At 35.0% G+C, this 20,671-nt stretch overlaps 1 long non-coding RNA gene across 4 annotated transcripts; it reads left to right on the top strand.

The window, feature by feature from the left end:
• Positions 1-4,486: 4,486 nt before the first annotated feature.
• On the top strand, positions 4,487-17,446 carry LOC141656918 (uncharacterized). 4 transcript variants are annotated; one of them, XR_012548616.1, is made up of 5 exons: positions 4,487-4,582; positions 5,279-5,429; positions 11,496-11,781; positions 15,748-16,012; positions 16,548-17,446. It is a non-coding gene; the product is annotated as an uncharacterized LOC141656918 (long non-coding RNA). The 4 variants fall into 4 exon arrangements; XR_012548615.1 differs by lacking the exon at positions 16,548-17,446 and adding an exon at positions 16,131-16,151; XR_012548617.1 differs by lacking the exon at positions 16,548-17,446 and adding an exon at positions 7,062-7,239 and having other exon boundaries at positions 15,748-16,073.
• Positions 17,447-20,671: the final 3,225 nt, after the last annotated feature.

Here is a 20,671-nt window from a genome sequence, read left to right as displayed (position 1 = left end):
TATGATATCTTGTGTTTTCCGAGCTTTTTTCGGCTTACATAGACTATTTCGCTAAATATTTTTTTTTTTTTTTGGTTACAAGAAGCGGGATTTACCCAAATAAAGAAAAACAGAAACGAAAAACAAAACTAGAAAGCATAAAAAGGGACCATTCTAGGCCACGACACTCCACCAATGTCTTGCTGCATAAGTCTAAATAGATGTTCGGGTTTATCGTTTGGCTCCCATACCACAACGTGTTGAGATTGGGTAACACCAACATTAGCTAGCCAATCCGCACACCCATTTGCTTCTCTATAAATATGATGGATGATGGATTTCACTCCTCCAAGGATGATCATTTAGGAAGCATTTGCAAATCTGAACCAAGTGTGCATGAGCAGACGATAACTCCTCTCTCGCATCAAGCAACGCAACCACCACTTTGGAATCTGTTTGAATAATCATTCTAGGGAGCATCCTCTCCTTGGCTAGCATTAAGCCTCGCTTCAAAGCCATTAATTCCGCTCTAGTGACAGTCGCCATTCCCAATCGTTCAGAAAAAGCAAGCAACATATTTCCGGCCGAGTCCCTAAACACTCCTCCTGCCCCAGACATTCCCGGGTTGTCTTTTGAAGCACCATCAATGTTAAGAACGATCCATCCTTCCGGTGGGGCTATCCATCGCACAAACACCTCCTGATAGCTCTGCGGGGAAGTGGCAAATAAGCCCCATAACATTTTACACGTGCAAATTAACCCTGTTAGTTATACCCGATGTGCAATTTAGCCCAATTAGAGATATCCGAGTGAATTTCTCGCCGGAAAATATTGACGTGTTATCGAAAAGATGACTAGAATAGATTAAATTAAATAATAATTTTTTTTAAAAAAAAAGAAAAGAATTAACATTATCAAATAATTTGTCACTCTTATCACCTGTTACTTCCTCCCTCTCATCTCTCCCACTCTCAAAACTCTCATATATTTTGAGCTCCTTCAATCCTCACACCTCTATCCATTTTCTCTATTTTTTTTTCATCTCAATTTTGTTGTTTGATGTACCTACACTAATTCCCATATATCCACCATTTTTGTAATTAAAGTTTAGCAGGTATCACAAAAACTGAAAAAAAAAAAATGAAATTTGGGGAAAATTGAATTTATGCACAGTACACTTATATACTGCCATTTTTACAAGAATTGAGCTCGAAAATTAAATGAAGTTTCGCAACAATGACGATGGTTTAATTACAAAAATGGTGGATGATATATGGGAATAATTACAGTAAACAAATCAACCCATCGCCAATGTTGCGAAACTTCGTTTAATATATGAGAGTGGGAGAGATGAGAGAGAGAAAGTAACGAGGTGATAAGAGTGACCAATTATTTGGTATTGTTAATTCTTGTTTTTTTTTTTTTTTAATTTAATTTATCCTAGTTATCTTTCCGGTGCCACGTCAATATTTTCCGACGAGAAATTTACTCGGATATCTATAATTGGGCTAAATTGCATATCGGGTATAACTAATGGGGTTAATTTGCACGTGTAAAATGTTATGGGGCTAATTTACACGTAGTGACAAACGTTTGAGGCTTATTTGCCACTTCCCGGATACCTCTGTCTATCTTTTTCTGCTAACACATCAAAAGTTCCCACACCCTTTGCACAAGGAAAGTGAACGAGCAGGAGGGTATATCTATTATCTTCAGCTCTTCCAAAACATCTGTTATTCCTCCACTCCCATAGCCACCATATTACAATAGCAAATGTAGAAGGCCATGTATCCGAGCCCTCTTTCCTCCACTTCCATAGCCACCATATTACTATTTCGCTAAATATGATAATCAACAACATTTGGCTAATCCTCTTTATTAAAAGAACAACCACAGAGCTGAGGTGTCGCTCTGTGGTTGAAAGTCAATTTTTCAAAGAGATTTCTCCTTTCCTAAATTTAAGGGCCACGTTTTTTCAATGAATTTAATTACAAACACTTGGACATGATACTTCTTCTCTCATACTTCTCTCTGAATTGTTCAATTGATCAATTATATGATTATTTAATTAAAAAATTACATCAGCCTGAATAATTGACTAAAATAAAAACAATATTTATAAAAGTATTTTCTTAAAAAAATCATGTTATTTACTGTTGATATATATATTTTTTTACTCAAAACAACAATAAAAAAAGAGAGAGAGATGACACAAATATGGAAAAAACATAATACAAAGATATTTTCTTGAAAAAAAATTGAGAATGACATAAATAAAGAAGATATAAGATTATTAAATATGTTAAAATTACATAAAATGAAAAAAAAAAAACAGAAAAACAGAAAAAATTGTTAAAATTGAAAAGGTTAAATATGGGAAATATGCTTATACAATAATAGCATAAATCGTCTGTAAAAAGGTATCAATACATACATACTTTTTTTTTTAATCCGTATGCTCTAAACTTTATGCATGAAGCTAGATGAGAATTTGGTTGTACAATAATGATAGAAATCATCTTAAATATGGTTGTATTTATATTGGGTGAAGATTTTATATGATAGAATTATGAGATGAGCGGCGAGAGCCAAGTATATGAAAAAACAGGCTAGCAGCGGCTAAAGAGTGAGAGCTTGAGAGGGTAGTTGCATATGGGACGAGGATTTATTTAGGGATGAATGTGGAGGCCCGTAGGGTTCCTTAGTTATATGGGCCGGTAAATCAAATAGTTAGATACGGCGTATATAAGTCCATCTTCTATGACGTTGTGTTTAGTTGGAAATTGGAAGTGATACGAGGATCGGGTCAGGTTGGATACGACGTATATAAGTCGGGCGGGTTAGGATATGGGTCGGTTGAATACGGGTCGGGTTGAGTGCGGGTTGTGAATTGTCATATATATATGATCCTCATCGGGTTAGGTTTAGACTACGGGTCAGAAAAAATATTAAGTCGGGTCAAGTATCATACCACTTGCATATATAAAACAAACATATTATTTCTCCATATGCATTTGTATACACACAAGTGACATATATTTGACCAGTCTTAAGGTTAGACGGATAATTCCGTCTTAAAAGAGACTTCCGAAAGTAAAATACCCTTCTTTTTCTTCTATTCCTCTCATCTACCTTTTTAATAGTGAAAGGTTTTAAATCATTGACCATAAATAAATTAATATATGATATAATATTTTATACTTTTATAGTATGATATTTATATAGATATATTATTACAAATTCTTACCTTTTAAACGTGCACATGTCAAATATATATAAGTCGGGTTTTTTTAAAATCGATCGAGTAATAAGAAAACATAGAAACTCCAATTTAGTTACTCGGCTGATTAATCTTAATGCACAATTTTCATAAATTGCAATTAAATTTTATATTTTAAATATAAAAACTTAAATATGACTCTATAACTCAACCATTACATTTCAATTTTTAGTTACTAACAAAAAATAGAGATATTTTATTGTTTTATTTTAAAACTTTGTTTATAAATATAATTCATTTCAAAAGGAGATAATTAATTAATAATTTTCTTTTTTATCTTAAATAGTTATATTTTTACAACAAAAAAATTTAAATAGCATACCCGTGAAATTTGCACGGGTTTAAGACTATATTTATTAAAGCAACAACCACAGAGCCTATGTGGCGCTTTGTGGTTGAAAGTCAATAAGTCAAACATCCATTTGCTTTTGCTGAAAAATAGGAACCACGTTCATGTTGCAATTTAATTAGGAGGATAACTTGATAAGTCATGATTTCATTAAAAGTGCATCTGAATAAATTACATCGGCATTAATAATAAAGCTAAAAATACAAATAAACGCCATAGTATAAAAATTAAAAATATAAAAATATTTTTGGAAATTTCGAGGAGTATTATTGACTTATTGTTGTATTATGCTCTGTTTGGTAAAACTAACTGAAATGGTAGCTTAAACCTGAGAAGCTAACTGAAAACTGAAAATCTAACTAAAACCTGGAAAGGTTGATTAGGCAGCTGAAAATTAGAAACTGATAAGGTAGCTGATTATATAAAAAAATGTTTGACAAACTAACTGATTTTGATGAAATGACGTAAAAGGATATAATAATCATTTACTTGTAGAAGTTTAAGGGGTAAAAACGGAAAATTAAATCAAAACAGATGCTTGAAATCTCAAATGCTACTCTGTAACATTTCATTTCAGTTAGCTTATTTGGTTAAATAAGCTACTTGCCAAACGCGTACCAAAAAATAAGGTACCTGAAATTTTGGTCAATAAGCTACTTTGACTAAATCAAGTACCTGAAATGTCTTGCCAAACAGAGTCTTAATATTATTGCAATGTATGCCATATTTTAGATACACTCGATAGATACAACTTTATTATTCTATATTTTAGATACTTTGGATAGATACTTCAGTTTAAAAGCAATCACTATTAACACATTTTTCGACAACAACCTAAACAACAATCCCGTGCAATTTGCACGGGTATAAAACTAGTTATTTCTGAAAAAACACTCCCTTCAAAAGTAAAGCTACGACGATATGTTCATGCTCAGCCATCGACGCCGGACGACCAACAATGCTCAATCTCAATTGTAAGCGTTTAATTTTTTCCCTAATCTCAAATTCTCAATTTTTAGACTAATTGCTATTAGATTACTTGTCAATTTGTTGATTTATAAGTGTTAATTGATTGATTTTGTTGTTTGTTTAACTTAAATTCCCAATTTCTCAAAACCCTAATTTAGTTCAGTGATTAATTAATTAATTTCATTTTCTTGTTTATATTTCTGTTTTTCTCATTCATTTATATGATTAATTGATCACTTAGCTGTTCATAATTGATTACGGCGTACTTGTTTATAATTGATTACTTTTTTTATTACTAATTTAATGAATAGATGAAGATTAGTTGTGTATAGTTATTTGATTAGGCTAATAGTTGTATTATGTTCCGTCCAACGATACAATCCTGCTATACGCATGATATGCGTCACACCCATGGATGTAAATGTAAAACGGTTTTACAACGTAAAATCACGATGTAAAGACGGTTATGCCCGTAATGCAACTTATGGATGTTACTAAAACTAGCTTTTGGAGGATGTTTTGGTAATATTCAAATGGTTTTACTCAAGTACTTGTGTAAATGGCCTTATGGCAAGTATTTGTGCGGGAGAAGCTAACCTAAATTAAACCTCCATCATGACACACGATGTACTGCTTTATTTTTCACACGATGAATGAGATAATAATCCTGGTGTTTCTCACTAGCTGGCATTTTGATTCAGGTTCATTTTGTGGCTTTGTGCTCACCGATTCTCGGTAGAAGGGGTTCTGGAAGTATACATGGGTTGTAGAGAAGTTGCCGGGTTCTGAGGTCCTTGGCACAAAAGCTAGCGAAGAGGTTCATTGTTATCCTGCTGCTGTTGTTCGGACCAGGTATTTCTTTTCCTCTTTGATTTGTTTAAATACATTTATAAATTGGTCAATACCTATTTACCATTATAAATAGTTGCAATTCGCGAGGAATAGAATAGTTGTATGATGGTATCTTGTTTGATTGACAAAAACACTAACGAATGGGGATTAAGAATATTTTGGTATATAGTCCGTATTTCTTTTTCCCCGTAAAATGCCCTCTCATATTCTGCGTCCACCGCTGTTTGTAAGGAAATTTTAGACGAAGCCATGAAGGTAAAAAATGAGTGGAAGACAGAGAGTAGTAAATACTTTGTATGTTGTTCTATGTTAACATAGGTGAAGCTAAAGGTGGCAAAAGTATCCCAATTATTCAATTTCTTTCGCAATAAAGTAAAACAGAAATTGATTAAGAAAGTACTGTAACATTTTCTTGATACAACTATAAAGTTGTTAAGAAAATACTCTCTACTCTCTTGGACACGATCCTTCGCTTAATTCAACTTGAGCCCGATGATTGCTAATTTTCTTAGTTGCGCCAGGTTTCTTCTCCATCTTCCAATTTCTATGTCCAGCATTCAAATCCAAAAATGCAAGTTTCTGTAGTTCTAAACATTTCCCCTATTTTCCTTCTGGTATGCTCACCCAACTGATATTCATGATGTCCGCAATCCCAAAAAAATGTGATGCTTATAGTAGATCCAAGAAGATGTTGCAGCTTATGAAGTTGGGTACATTCTTTGGCAGTTCAGTATTAAAGTTTTGTTTCAAATGTAATGCCTAGGAGATTCTCTAGCTTAGCTATGGTCCTCGGAAGCCTTGAATCTCATATGTTTCTCAACCTTAGCTTATGAAGTTGGGTACAATGTATGTATTGTGGCAAGTGGGTAACCTCATTTGCAGTAACAGATAATCTGCATCACGGTTTAAAGATATTGACAAAGAGGTCAATGCAATTTCTCGTTCATCTGACCAAATAAAATAACATTCTAATTTCTAAACGATACCTCACCGTCTCATTTATATTGTCTCTATTTGAAATTATTAATTATCAAACAATATCGACCATTTATTTCTTCATATAAATGTTCAATTCTTTTCCCCGACATTGACCCTATGTCCCTATATATTTCACAAATATCTTAATTGAGTTATCACTTTACATATTAGACGATAACAGTGTATTCAATTTGTTTGACATATGCTAAACACAAATTGAGTAAACCAATAACCATTTTCTTGACGAATCATTGTGAGAGGTTATACTAAATGAAATAGGACGTACAATGATAATAAAGAAAGAAAGAACAAGGGGATAGCAAAAGGAATGATATTCCCTCTTTTCTTCGTCGATACATAAATCGAAATATTACATCAATTAACATTTTAAAACTCACTTTTTGTATAAAAATATCCTTTGATAAGGATACATGAGCATTTATTTTACAATTGCAAGAAAGCAAATTATATACATAGCGAAAGTCAATGGAAAGTGAACACAATATAAAATGAAAATAATGGAGAATGTTGTAGAGTTAAAGTAAAAGTATACAACTATACTTATGCTTACAGCATTGCAAGATATGCAAGATTTTGTCACCTTTCTACTCCCACTGTCTTGATCAATATTTGTGTATTGCCTTTTCTTGTAAGGGGGTTTCAAACAAAGATAATTACTTATTGGAACGAAGGGAGTAATGATGATTGAGAATAAGGCCGACGATCTTCAAAGAGATTTTTTTTGCCAACTGCCACTGGGGTGTTTGTCATGAAAACAGACCATAGGCACATTCTTGATGATGGAGTGACGGGATTTTCCTGGTAGAATGAGGTTAGTGAAATCTGATGGCATATCATAGAAGTTTAGTGTTTTTAGAGTGGAAAGGTACTTGATGTCGCTGGGTACTTCCAAATTATTGCTTTGTCCTATTGACAACTCTGAGAGAAGAGGTAAAGCTCCTTTGGCTATAGACAAGGACTTGAGAGGATGCAAATCTAAGAGATGTAGTACCTTAAGCTTCTGAAATCCATGACTCGCAATTTTTAAGTGCTCCCCAGTAAATGCCTCTAACAATTGAAGCTCTGCTAGATTAGGTAATAACTCTAAGGACACAAGAGGATCGATGGCTAGATTTGACCACCTTAAACGAATTTTAACAAGGCTTTCGAGCTGACAAATCCAAATAGGAAATGAGAGTAAAGGTCCACTTAAGTATAATCGTTTAAGCAATCGAGGAGGAGACTTGACATTTGTCAAATCGATTATCTCACTTTTACTTTTTGAGAATACATTTAATGCTTGAAGTTGTTGCATTTTATCAATTAGAGAACACATAGCATTTCCTTCGGACAACTTGAGCCCTATGATTCCCAACTTTCTTAATTGGGTTAGGTTTGTCAACTCCATCACCCAATTCCTATGTCCATTCAAATCCAAAAACGCGAGTTTTTGTAGTTGTAAGCATTTTCCTAGAAACCCTTCAGGTATCCTCATTCCACTAATTTTCATACAGTGGGCTTCGACAAACATATTATACTCATAATAGTATCCAAGAAGATGTCGCAGATTGTGAAGATTGATAAATTGTTTGGGGAGTTCAGTAATCAAGGTGTGTTTCAAATCTAATGTCTGGAGATTCTCAAGCTTACTGATTGTTTTTGGAATCCTTGAAACTCGTGTGCCTCTCAAACTTAAGTAGCGTAAGTTGAGTAGAATACCTATTTTTTTGGGGATAAAATTTATAGGAGCATTGAACAGATCAAGAACTTTCAACAATTTTATACTCTTCAAGAATGTGTTATTGAAAACCTTAACCATGATTGGTGGTTCTACATCTTGTAAGAAAAGACTTCGAATGCTGGATGGATTTTTTGAAATATTGTCTAATTCTTTTGCATGGGACTTGTGCGCCTTGTAAATGGATAGACGCCTAGATGTTTCTTCTCCAAAAGAACGTTTCTTGGTAAGAATTCTGCAAAACCTCAGCTCATGCAACTTCGATAAAATCATCTCATGTAAGAATTTGCTTACTACACCTAAGGTTTTAACTTTTCCTGATGGATCTCTAGATTTAACTTCAACCATGCTCATATTGATCAGCTCATTCATATATTCTTCTGCAACTTCTTCAAGTGTTAGGTCGCTTATAGATTCTCTTATGAAACCCTCTGCTACCCATAGTCTAAGTAGTCTCATTCGCCGAATGGGGCACCCTTTTGGAAACAACCCAAAGTACAAAAAGCACGGTCTGAGGTGAAAGGGCAAATCATAATAACTCTGCATTAAGGCTCTGTTTATTCCCGATAGTTCGCGATTTGAATGCAAGTAAAACTTAAGATTTTGATGTACCTTACTCCATTCTTTCTCGTCATTTTCCCTGGTGGATAAAAGGTTACCAACTGAAATTATCGCAGGAGGTAATCCTCCACATTTTTTTACTATACCACGAGCCAAATCATGCAATCGTGAAGGACAACTTACAGAATCATGAAAAGTCTTTTTGCAGAAAAGCTCCCAACCCTTGTCTGAAGGTAAAGGCTTGAGTTTGTACAACCCGTTACTTATTCCTTTTAACCATGCATGAGCTACATTCTCATAACGTGAAGTTATTAATATCTTGCTTTTTTTATTATTTGTATCTAACAACCCTTTGATGTGTTTAATCAGATCTGTGTCCCCTTGTTTAACATTGTCGAATACAACCATGTACCTGGGAAATTTTTACCAATTTAGTTACTTTGTAAGGTTTAGAAATATATAACTCATGGTATAAGAAGGTACAAAACAAAGTCAATTGTGCCATAGATCCGATGAAAATAGATATTCCACATCAGTTTTTATGCATTATTTATAGATCTTTTAGTTTATAATATTGTATTATTTATAGATTTAAAATTGACATATTATTAATTTTTCATATTTTAACATGAGGATACAAAATTGAAATGGAAAACTAATCAAAAAAATTGAGTAAAGTCATAAAATGTGTATTTTAATGAATTTTTTTTACCACAAAACTAATGATGTCAATTATAAATTTCTCAATTAATTTTGAAGATTTTTTTGTCACAAAATTAATAATAGCGGTTCATAATTGTTTTATACGAATTAAGTACGCGGTAAGTTTTTTTTATACCAAACTAATAATATCAATTTATCGGGTTTCCATATAAGAATTTTTAGATTTATATTATTTTAATTAGAGGATTATAATTTAGTTAAAAAAAGATCATAATGGTTAAAGATTATATCTTAATTAAAAGATAATCATTTATTAAAAATAGAGTCTTGTTGTTTCCTTATTTAGCTAGATTCCGAAAACTATTGAGAAATTTTATTCTCTTACTAGTAAGGGGGATGAAAGGAGAGGGATACTTGTATGGACAGTTGGTCAGTGTTATACCCTATAATTATGTGGAGATTTATCAATTATCATAGTTATAACTTATCATATGTGTGCTTAAAGGAACTGTTACTCACACCAGTGCATTTTTTTTTCTTCTGAAAGTACATGTGTTTATACTAGACTATATATTGAAACAAAAACCCATTTTTACTCCTAATTTAGGCAGTACATAACTCCACGGCCCTATATGCTGTGCTACATGAAGTTCTAAGAAGTGGATGATATTTAATTTTTTAATTATATGGCTCTCTTACTTATGTATCCATGGCATTAGTGTTTTCTACTGTGGCATCAGCAGCTGCCTAAAATAAAAGTTAAAAATCTTTCCCATATAGGAGAGGTTTGGCAGCAGAATATCCCACCCCACCTCCGCACCTTTCCCATAATAGGAAAGGTTTGGCAGCAGAATGTCCCACTCCACATCTGCAACTTGTACCCAAACAAAGAGTTATCTAGAAATATGTTACCTTTTCCCTTGTATATATTTTTTGAGTTGAGGTAGTAAGGACCTTTCATCCATGCCGTCCGCTGGAATTTTTTTATTAGAAAACTGCTCAATCATGTCCCTTATAATTGCACCTTGCTGTCTGTGTTCAGACATGTGAATCCAGGCATGAAGACTAAATTGAGAACTTATGGCGTTGTACACACTTCGAACAACAGTCGTTTTTCCTAGTCCTCTCATGCCAACCACTGCTACTGTCGTGGGCGTCTTCGTAACATTTTTGAAGTCTAGTAAATTGATGATTTCTCTTTTAGCAGTATCGTCTAGAACTTCATTACCCGATGTCATAGTATGGTTATTCAAAGTCATAGTTAATGTGCCTTGATTATTGAATTGACCCTGCTGAGTGCCATTATGACCTGTAAAACTAAATCGGTCCCCTGCTCCTGCAATACCTGTTGCACTTGCACGCAAGGATTTTATCGTAGATGCCATATTGTTGATATCTCCAAATATATAATGTCCGATCTGGTGATGTTTGCTTTCTTTCTGCCATAGTTGATAGCGTTCAATGGCGTCCTCTATGTCAAAAGCGATTTCTCTAACGCGGCTCACCCAATCTTTGGCCGCATCATCTCCCTCGGCTCTCATCTCAGCATTTATTAGATAACCCGAGATACTCCGCAATTCAATCTTTATGGCATTTATATCGTCCTTGAGACCTGCGTACAGGGAAATTCTGCTTTTAACCAGCGGAGCTACGAATTGAATAAGCTGGATCGAGGAATATATATCACTCATGCCTTGCAATCTTGTAACGTAGACTTGTGTTCTACTTTGATGGTTTATGGTAACTTCTGCAATAACAAAAAATTACGTATTTCAAATATTGACAAAAAGGGGAATGCAACTTATCCTTCATTTAGGTGACCTATCATAACGTTCAAAATGATACTATCTCAGTCTTTTTTATTGTCTCTATTTAACCACAATTGTCGACATTCCACTTTTTTTCTTCTTACAAATGTTGATCGCAATGTAAAATTATGTTCAGCTTAATACAGAGTATATCAAAAGATTTATTTAATTTAAGACGTTATTAGTTTGAGGACTTAAGCAAAGATGGCCTGTAAGAGAGGAGATCTTCTGTCCCATTCTATGTATCATTTTCTATTCCTGATACTTCACCTTTCGACATAATATCAAGTTAATATATTTTTCATTTTATTTATGCAGGTGTTTTGCCGTTGAAAGAGTGAAAAACTTGTTCAGGCATGCTTTTGTTTGTAATGAGTATAGGACATAGAGTTAGGTTCTACTGTTTGCTTTCGCTTGTAGAAGTGCAAGGGTTTGGGGGGCAAGAGTTGTTGAAGCATGATGCTTACTTCTAGAAAAGCTTGTTCAGGCATGTCAAAAGAGCTGTGTGCCAAAAATATTGTGGAGTTGCATAGTTCAATAAAAGTGAAGAGCAGCAGCGCTATCCAAGAAGCTAGAAGAGTTTCCTCACTTGGTTCAAAGAAAGGTTAGGTTTTTTATTTGTTCTTTTTATTAAGTTTTTCTATATGGTCCTAGTTAAAGATGAAAAGTAGATTACGTAAAGCTGATCCGATATGAATTGTGTGTTTCAATTTGATTTGGCGTGTGCATGAGTTTGACCCAAATTCCAAAACTGCTCAATGCAATGTAACTATTGATGACCCTAGGGGTGATAATGAAACTAGACCGCTCGAGCTCGGCTCGGCCAAATCTCGATCAAAGATCAAAGCTCGGCTTGTGCAAACTTGGCTTGTGCTCAAGCTCGGCTCAATAACTTGACAAGTCAAGTTAGAGCTAAAGCTGGGTCCAACTTGTGAGATAAGATACTTTTCAAGCGGCTCGAACATGTGTGATAAGATAATATCTTGCTCTTATTCTATAAAAATATTTATCATTTGTATAACTATATCAAATGTTTTTATTAATTTACCCAATAATTTTATATAGGCCCTCAAAATCGTGTTTCTAAAAATATCGAAAGAAAAAAAAAACTTAACGATTATATTTGGGCTCAAATTGAGCTCGAACTCGGGTTAAAGCTCGCGAACATGGTAATGAGCTGAATTTTTTCAAGCTCGAGTGACACTCAAGCCGGCTTGAGCTCGAGTCTTGATTCACGAGCACAAGCCAAGTAAGTGCAAGGTCAAGCTCGAGCTCGAATCACCCCTAGAGGACACTCACCCACAAATTAACCAAAAATCTCACAAGACATACTAACCATAACTAAATAGGCAGACAAAGGAATTGAGAATGTTCATTCGCAACCGAAGTAACATTTGTGCAATCTTTTATTTACTCAAACTTTGTCAGTCACGAACAACATCATTGATGACCACCATCTAGACAATCTAGTGTACGTATAACGACTGTTCTTGATGACGTTTCTCCTTCATTTATTGTCTTTTTTTTTTTACTTTCACAAAATTAATCCCTCCGTCCCATCATTTATGTACCTTTTTTCTTATTCATTGTCAGGGGTATTTTAATGGGTAAAGTAGCAACTTGACCCATGGATGAATTAAGTAGAAAAATCATCAAGAACCGTCGTTATACGTATCCTAGATTGTCTAAGATCGTCAACTTATCGTACATACATATTGATTATTGACGTACATGATACAATACAACAACATTACCCCAGTGCCTCAATGGCTCCCGCAAATTGCGGGGTAAGGGGGGATCGGATGTACGCAGCCTTACCCTTGTGTTAGCAACACAAAGAGGCTGTTTCCGAATGACCCAACATGATACAATGCGATGTCAAAAAAATGGAGGGAGTTTTAATATACATAGCTTTTTAAGTTGTATCTTATACGGTTATACCGTCCCATTTGAGTTCTACTGTCCCATAAACTTCTTTCATTTAAAAATATTAGTAATTTGATGTATCTTATACGGAGTACTTAATTTAGGTTAATACCCATTTTGAGGTTGGAGGTTCGGTTCTTACCCGCGACATAGTGCTCTCATTTGAAACAAAAAAAAAAACGGGAGTAAGATAAAGGATCTGATTTCGCTTGGGGTGATACGGTATATTTGCGAGTTGATTTGGTAGATTTGTACGGTCATTGAGGCTGTGGTTTATTTTCAAGTCTAATTGTCACTTTAAGAATGTTATGATTAGAGTTTATTTAGAACCATCAATTTATGAACCCTTCGGGGCTTTTTCTTCAAAAAAAAGAACCGTCAATTTATGATCGGTATACTATTCTCTGGCGCGTGCTGAATTTTATGATTCAGGTATTTAAGATCAGTTCCTCCATTTCGTTGTGTCTACCAATAAACAAAGTAGGAAGCTAACCAATAAAACAGAACTAAACTAATACTCTCTTCGTTCCCTTAAATTATGGTAACCCTTATCAAATTGAGATGTGGGCTGCTGACTTGAGAAGATATATCGTTTTTACATTTTAGTGACCTAATTAAGTATAATATAGCGTGCTTTATTGATCATTTATATAAGTTTTTACATTCCACCAAAAAGTAATATATAAACCAATTTTTATTGTTTGTCGTAATATAAAGAATATCATTACTTCCAAATCATAAATGCTTTTACGCGATCATAAAATATCAATTGTTTAATTTGCATAAAAATTAGTTATATATTTACGTTAAGGTTTAAATAAAACTTTAAGTCATTGAAAATAATTTGTTGCCATTTAGGGAGCGTTTGTTTCGTGCACGGGTATGGATTTGGAATTAAGAATCATACGCGGGTGGCATGGGTTTGGAACTTGATTGGAACTTGATTCCTCATACCTTGTGTTTGTTTCAATTTTGAGTGGGTTTTAAACTCAATTAAAATTAAAATATTATAAATAATAATTTTTAGTATTATAAAATCATGAAAATGATTATTTAATCAAATAAGTATATAAAAATTGGATTTACAATATGCTATAATTTATTTTTTCTTATTTTTGTTCATTTTAATTTGATACCCATGGCCCATGGGTATCAATCTCATACCCAACCCCCTCCTTGGGTATGAGAAACCCATACCTCATGGGTTTGAGATATGGGTATGAAACCCTTGAGGGAGTGGTTGGTTCAAACACAAAAGGTATGAGGTATGGGTTTCGAATGAGCCAAATCCATATCAAGTGTTTGTTTGGCAAATTTAGGGGTTTCATACTTATACCTCAAACCCATGAGGTATGTGTTTCTCATACCCAAGGAGGGGGGTGAGTATGAGATTGATACCCATGGGTATCAAATTATAATAAACAAAAATGTGAAAATAAATATCATGTCAGCCGACCCCAAATTATTTTGGGATTAAGGCTCTGATGTTGTTGTTGTTGTTGTATTGTAAATGAAACATTTTATATAATTATTTGATTAAATCTTCATTTTCTTGATTTTATATGTTAAAATTATTATTTAAAGTATTGGATTTTACATATTTCAACTTTAACTTAGTTTCAAACCCATACCGCATACAATTGAAACAAACACTCAGGTATGATTCCTTATTCCAAACTCATACCCATGCGCGAAACAAACGCCCCATGAATTTGTGAAACAAACACTTGGTATGGGTTTGGCTCATTCCAAACTTATACCTCATACCTTTTTTGTGTGAACCAAACACCCCCTTAGCGTGGCTCCTAAAAAAATAAGTTTCTCCGTTCCCATTATTTGTTTTCCTTTCGTTAGAATTCCCTTGCGAAAAGTGTTAACAATTGATGGAGACGGAAGAGTAGTAACAAATTGAAATAGTCATGTTAAATAAGGAAAAAAAAAACAATAAATGAACGGGAAGCATCATCAAGAAGAGCAGTTAAATTTACACAAGATTATCTAAGAGACTAAGATAATCATACATACATTTGGATTGTTAGTATACATGATAGCTAGTATGCAATAACTTAAAAATGTAGGAATTTAACATACATACCTGTTATCTTGGCAGAAGAATTCAGTATGTCTTAACAATGAACCGATGCTCTTTCCTCTTTGCTAGTTCATCATTATAAAGGGATTAATGATGTGCTTAGTAAAATGCCAACTCTCCATAGATAAATGCTTTTTATACAGTTGATATAGTCTGTGTATTTAGATGGTGCTTGCTAATTCTATGCACCTCTTCAAATTACAAGCGTAATGCATGCATGTTGTCATTGACTAATGTATTGTATAAATCAGTTGGCAACTTGCTCAAAGATACAGAGTCTAAATGAGAAAGTCAGCTGCTTGATCGGGTCCGTGCGTTTAAGAAACAATGTAACTTGGTGACAACAAAATTAATATACAAATACATACAATTTGCGAGATCAAATATTAATGTACAACTAGTTGGGCATCGGGAGTACCGGGTCTCTGGTGCCGTAGTTTTTGCTAATAGAATTTTGACGACGACTAATGTACATTTTTACTAGTAAAAAGATAGAAAAGAGGGCCTTAATGTTGTGTGTGTTTTCCTAATTGTTACTAGTATTCTTAACAGCTTTAAGGTGTGTGAACTTAGACTTGAGAGCTTGAAGAAGAAGATATCTGATGAAGAAGAAGTAGCGATTGTTAAAGGTGTTAAAGAAAAAGTCGAAATTGGTAAGCTAGGATAAAGTCTCCGATCAGTTTAACTATAGAGTCTCTTGAATTGCAGAAGTGAAATCAAGGTTAGCTTGGTTGCTTGTTGTAGTGTGATTTTGTGTCTATTATACAGGCCGACAAACAGTATAATTGAAGTTCAAGTGGCGAATTTGAGAAATCAAGTATGTTCTACAACTGTGATTTATATTTCAGATCTACTTTATCTGTCTTCTTTTTTAAAAACCTTGTGAATATTTTATGGGTTTCGCTGACATGTGCTCACTTGGCACACATTTACAGTCTTAAGATCAACATATTAGGAGATATTCTCTCATTAGAATCTCAAATTCTCAATTTTGAGTTAATAAATCTAATTGGTGAGTTAATAATCTCTATTAGACTAATTGCTATTAGATTATTAGCCTACTTGATCTGTCCAATGCCCCCATGGCCCCATAGAACTTATTCCCGAAGAATTAGGTATGTTACTTAATTTACGTTACTTAAGTTTGAGAAGCACACGAGTTTCAACACTTCCGATTTCCATTGGTAAACTTGGGAATCTCCAAACCCTGGATTTGAAACAAACCTTCATTTCTGAACTCCCTATAGACATAAACAAACTTAGCAGGCTCCGACATCTTCTTGGATACTATTACGAGTATGACATTGGATTTAGTAGCCACTTCTTGAAGATTAACGGAATAAAGATTGCAGAAGGGTCAGTGGAGAAATGTGTGGGTGGAACTCCAAGAACTCGGGTTTTTGGATTTGGATGTTCCACATAGAAGTTGGATTAAGGAGTTGGGAAACTTGATTCAATTACGGAAGTTAAGAATTGTTGGGCTCAAGTTGGATGATGGAGAGGAATTATGCTCTATAATTGATGGGATGAAGTATCTTTTATCATTGAATGTATTCTCAAAGAGTAAGAGTGAATTGATTGATTTAACGAATGTCAAGTCTCCTCCCCGTATGCTTAATGCTTAAATGTCGGTCCTTAAATAGGCCGCTGGTTTCATTTCCTACTTGGGTGTATGAGCTCCATGGCGTAGTAAAAATTCATCTAAGGTGGTCGAATATACAAGTCGACCCTCTCGGGACACTACAGTTATTCCCTAATCTAGTCGAACTTCATTCAATTGCTGGAGGCATATGTTAGAGAGGACATGGAAGTCGAAAGCTATGGATTTCCGAAACTCAAGACATTACATCTCTTAGACTTTTATTATCTCAAGTCCGTGTCTATGGCTAAAGGAGCTTTGCCTCTTCTTTCTGAGCTGTCAATCGGAGAAAGCGAGAATTTGGAAGTCCCTTGTGACATTCAGTACCTTGATAGTCTAAAAACACTCAACTTCTATAACATGCCATCGCATTTCACTGATCAGATTCGACCCGGGAAGGCGGGAAACCCTGTTACTCTATTGTTACGCATGTGCCCAGTGTTTTTCTCCATGAAAAACACCTCAATGGTTGCCAAACAAACCCTCTTTACAAATGAAGAAAATAGTACCCCATGTTGGGTACTTGGGTCAACTTCTTTGTAATGTTGTAATTTGTAATAAATAGATCAAAGTAATTATACAGTATTTTTCATATTTTTTCTAGTTGTATATAATTCTCACTTTTTCATTGTGTTTGCTTTATAGTATTTAATTTCTTTTGAAGATGTAAAACTATGATCATGTATTAAATTTGTAATTGATATGTACATTTGTTATGATGTTTTATACTCCCTAATTGTTTATTGATTGATACAATATTAAAAATCTCCGGATTATTCCAAGTCACTACATTTTTTTCGGATGAATTGATGATTATTTGCGTATATTTGATCCCTTGGTTGTTTATAATTGAATACTAGGACTTTTTTGCTTACTAATTTGATGAACAGGTGAAGATTAGCCATGTATAGTTTATTTGATTACGCTATTAGTTATACACAAATTTCCGTTTGTGAGGGACAAATTCCATCACATGCTTGTGACGTGAGACAAAGGGGCAAGTGGGAGGGCAATGGGAGAAGGTTGTAACTGTAAGAGGTCACAAACTTGTGACCGTCACAAGCAAGACACTAGGATATGCGTCGCTCCGTGGATATGATATGATTATAACCGTTGACAGTGTGAAAGCACGACGTGATCCCTTTAAATAGTACATAGTTTCTTGTTTAAAACTATCATTTTAGACAAGAAAACGGTCAAACAATAACAAATGACCAAGATAACTTGTCTAGGAAATGCTAAAAAAGTTTGTTTGGTAGTAACCGAGATCGGGGTAAGTAGCAAATTCACCCCAAATATTTACAACTATGTGCAATTTAGCCTCAAAAGTTTCACAACGAGCAAATTGGCTCCATAAGTTTGGTATAATGTGCAATTAAGTCCAATTAATTATTTTCCGATCAATTGCTCACCGGAAAAGATGAAGGTAAAAAATAAATTCTACACTGTTTTGTAGAAAATGAACTCTCTCTAACATACATATTTATGTTGGAAATTTGGATGCTAACCTTGAATAAGCTATGTGCGGATGTGCCTATGTCTTTCACTACCTCGTTTCTGTATACCACTATACCAGCATAATCACCATTTTAAGGTTTTGTAGAGTCGTGGTAGTGTCGAAAACATGTATATGTACAAACATAGGGAATTTTCCGAATCATTATCAACTCAACTTTCTTAGTACAAAAAAGATCAATGAGCTTATTCAATCACGAGTGAATAAGTGAAGAATTGCGGATCGAAAAGGGAAGGTACAAGAGTCACGACCGAATATAATGAACTAGTAACCAACATTTTCATTTGAGCTTAAGGAATACTGCTCACGCTCGCTCGTTTGCCTCTTCTGCCTTGCATGCCGAAGGACTTGCAGCTATCATGGCGCTAAGATGGGCCTTGGACGAGGGGTACCTTCATGTTAGACTTGTTACGGATTGTCTTAACTTGGTTTTGCAGGCTGTGGGAGCGGAGAAGTTAATTGCATCTATCAACTGCATTATCCATGATATTAAGTCTATTGCGTCTCACTTTCATTGTTGCTCTCTTAGTTTCTGTCCTAGGGGAGTGAATAGGATAGCTCATAATCTTGCTCAGAGAGCTCTTGTGTAAGCTATGCTATTTGTTGCTGTCAAAAAAAAAAAAAAAAACATTTTCATTTGAGCAAAGTTAAATCGAACTTGACTCAATCCTTAGCTTTTAGTAATCCTTTAGCAAACCATTGATGATCGGTCTATGACCACTTGACCACAACCCAAAATCATTACCAAAGTTGGCTGGTGTGAGTGGTAAGAACTCATATCTCTTAAACAAGTGGTAAGGGGTTTAATTCCTGACTCTTACGAATTAAAAAACCAAACTTGGAAGATGTCAACCCATTAAATTGCCTACCCCAAAGAAGATTGTCCAACTATCGATGTCGGTAGGGAATATTCTTGATTAACACAAAAAAAAAACGTCATTGCTCATTCATGTACGAGTTTTACTCAATCATGTACTTTTTGTCATAATTTTTCCATTCATTGTCCTTCTACTTCAAACAGAAAAAATAATTCTCTCTTTCTCTCTTCCTTCCAAAAATTAATATAATTTGTACCAAATTAGTAAAAATCGTTAAATCGTTAATCATTATTCTCACATCGATCAAGAACTATTACTTCGTTAATTACGCATCAATTTTTTCAATTCAATCAAACAAGTGTAAATTAAAGTGTTGATGAAATAATTAGAGTTTATTAAAATTAGGGTTATAGAGTTATTGGAAAGGGTGGTTGGATGGTAGGGGAGGGGCGGGTGGGAGGTTCGTATGGTGGTTGAAGTGCAAGGGCGGCGAGGGAGACGGTGGTTGTTAGCTGTGCAGGGACGCGAGAGAGGCTATAGAATGGGTGGGTGGGGCGAACCTGGGACGGTGGGGTCGTGGGAAAGGGACGGTGGGATCTGGGTCGGTGGAGCGGTGGGGGTCCGACCGGCGAGACTGGCAGCCGACGAGCAGGGGAGGGGGTGGTGGTGGTTGGTGGGGGAAAATTGAAAGGCTAAGTAAATTAAAATTGAAAATAGGGTAAAATGGAAGGGGTAAAATAGTCATTTATGTACATAATTGAGTAAATCATGTACATGAATGATCATGACCCAAAAAAAAGGGTTTTTCTAACGAATCTTTTGCAAATCTTAACACATTTAGGTTCTTAATGTGTGTCCTTAGTAGGGATGGCAGTGGGTCGGGGACCCGACCCAGACCCTGAGGGTCGGACCCTAACGGGTCGGGTATGGGTCTCATTTTTTCAGACCTAATGGGTATGGATCGGGTATGGGTCTTAAGAAAATATTTCGGGTCCGGGTCCGGGTCTAAGTTATGAGACCCATACCCGACCCTTAGACCCTTTATTAAAGAAAAAAAATCAAAATTACAACTTTTCTGAATTCATACTGCCAGACTGTAGAAATCCAACTAAAGTCTCTTTCTCTTCTCTCATCCCATAAAGTGATAAAATCCAACCACACTCTTCTGACAATACCACCACTCCACCACTGACACAAGAAAACCACCACCACAGCACTGATACGCGACTGGAAACCACCTCTCTAATAGCCGGCGACCGACAACCACCATTAACGGCAGATTAATAAACTCATAATGTTAAAGTAGTATGAATTTTTTTTTTTAATATTATAGGCCCATAATCGTTAATCTTGTTCTCCTAAAGTGGTGAAACTCGACCCACTGGGTACGGTAGACCCAAACCCTACCCTTACCCATAGGGTCCGGGTATGGGTCCCCAAATTTTAGACCCTTGTGGGTCTGGGTCGGGTACGGGTCCAAAGGGAAAATCTCGGGTCGGGTCC

Source organism: Silene latifolia, chromosome 5 (assembly GCF_048544455.1).
Source record: "Silene latifolia isolate original U9 population chromosome 5, ASM4854445v1, whole genome shotgun sequence".
Lineage (NCBI taxonomy): Eukaryota > Viridiplantae > Streptophyta > Magnoliopsida > Caryophyllales > Caryophyllaceae > Silene > Silene latifolia.
This window is presented reverse-complemented; position numbering and strand designations above follow the sequence as displayed.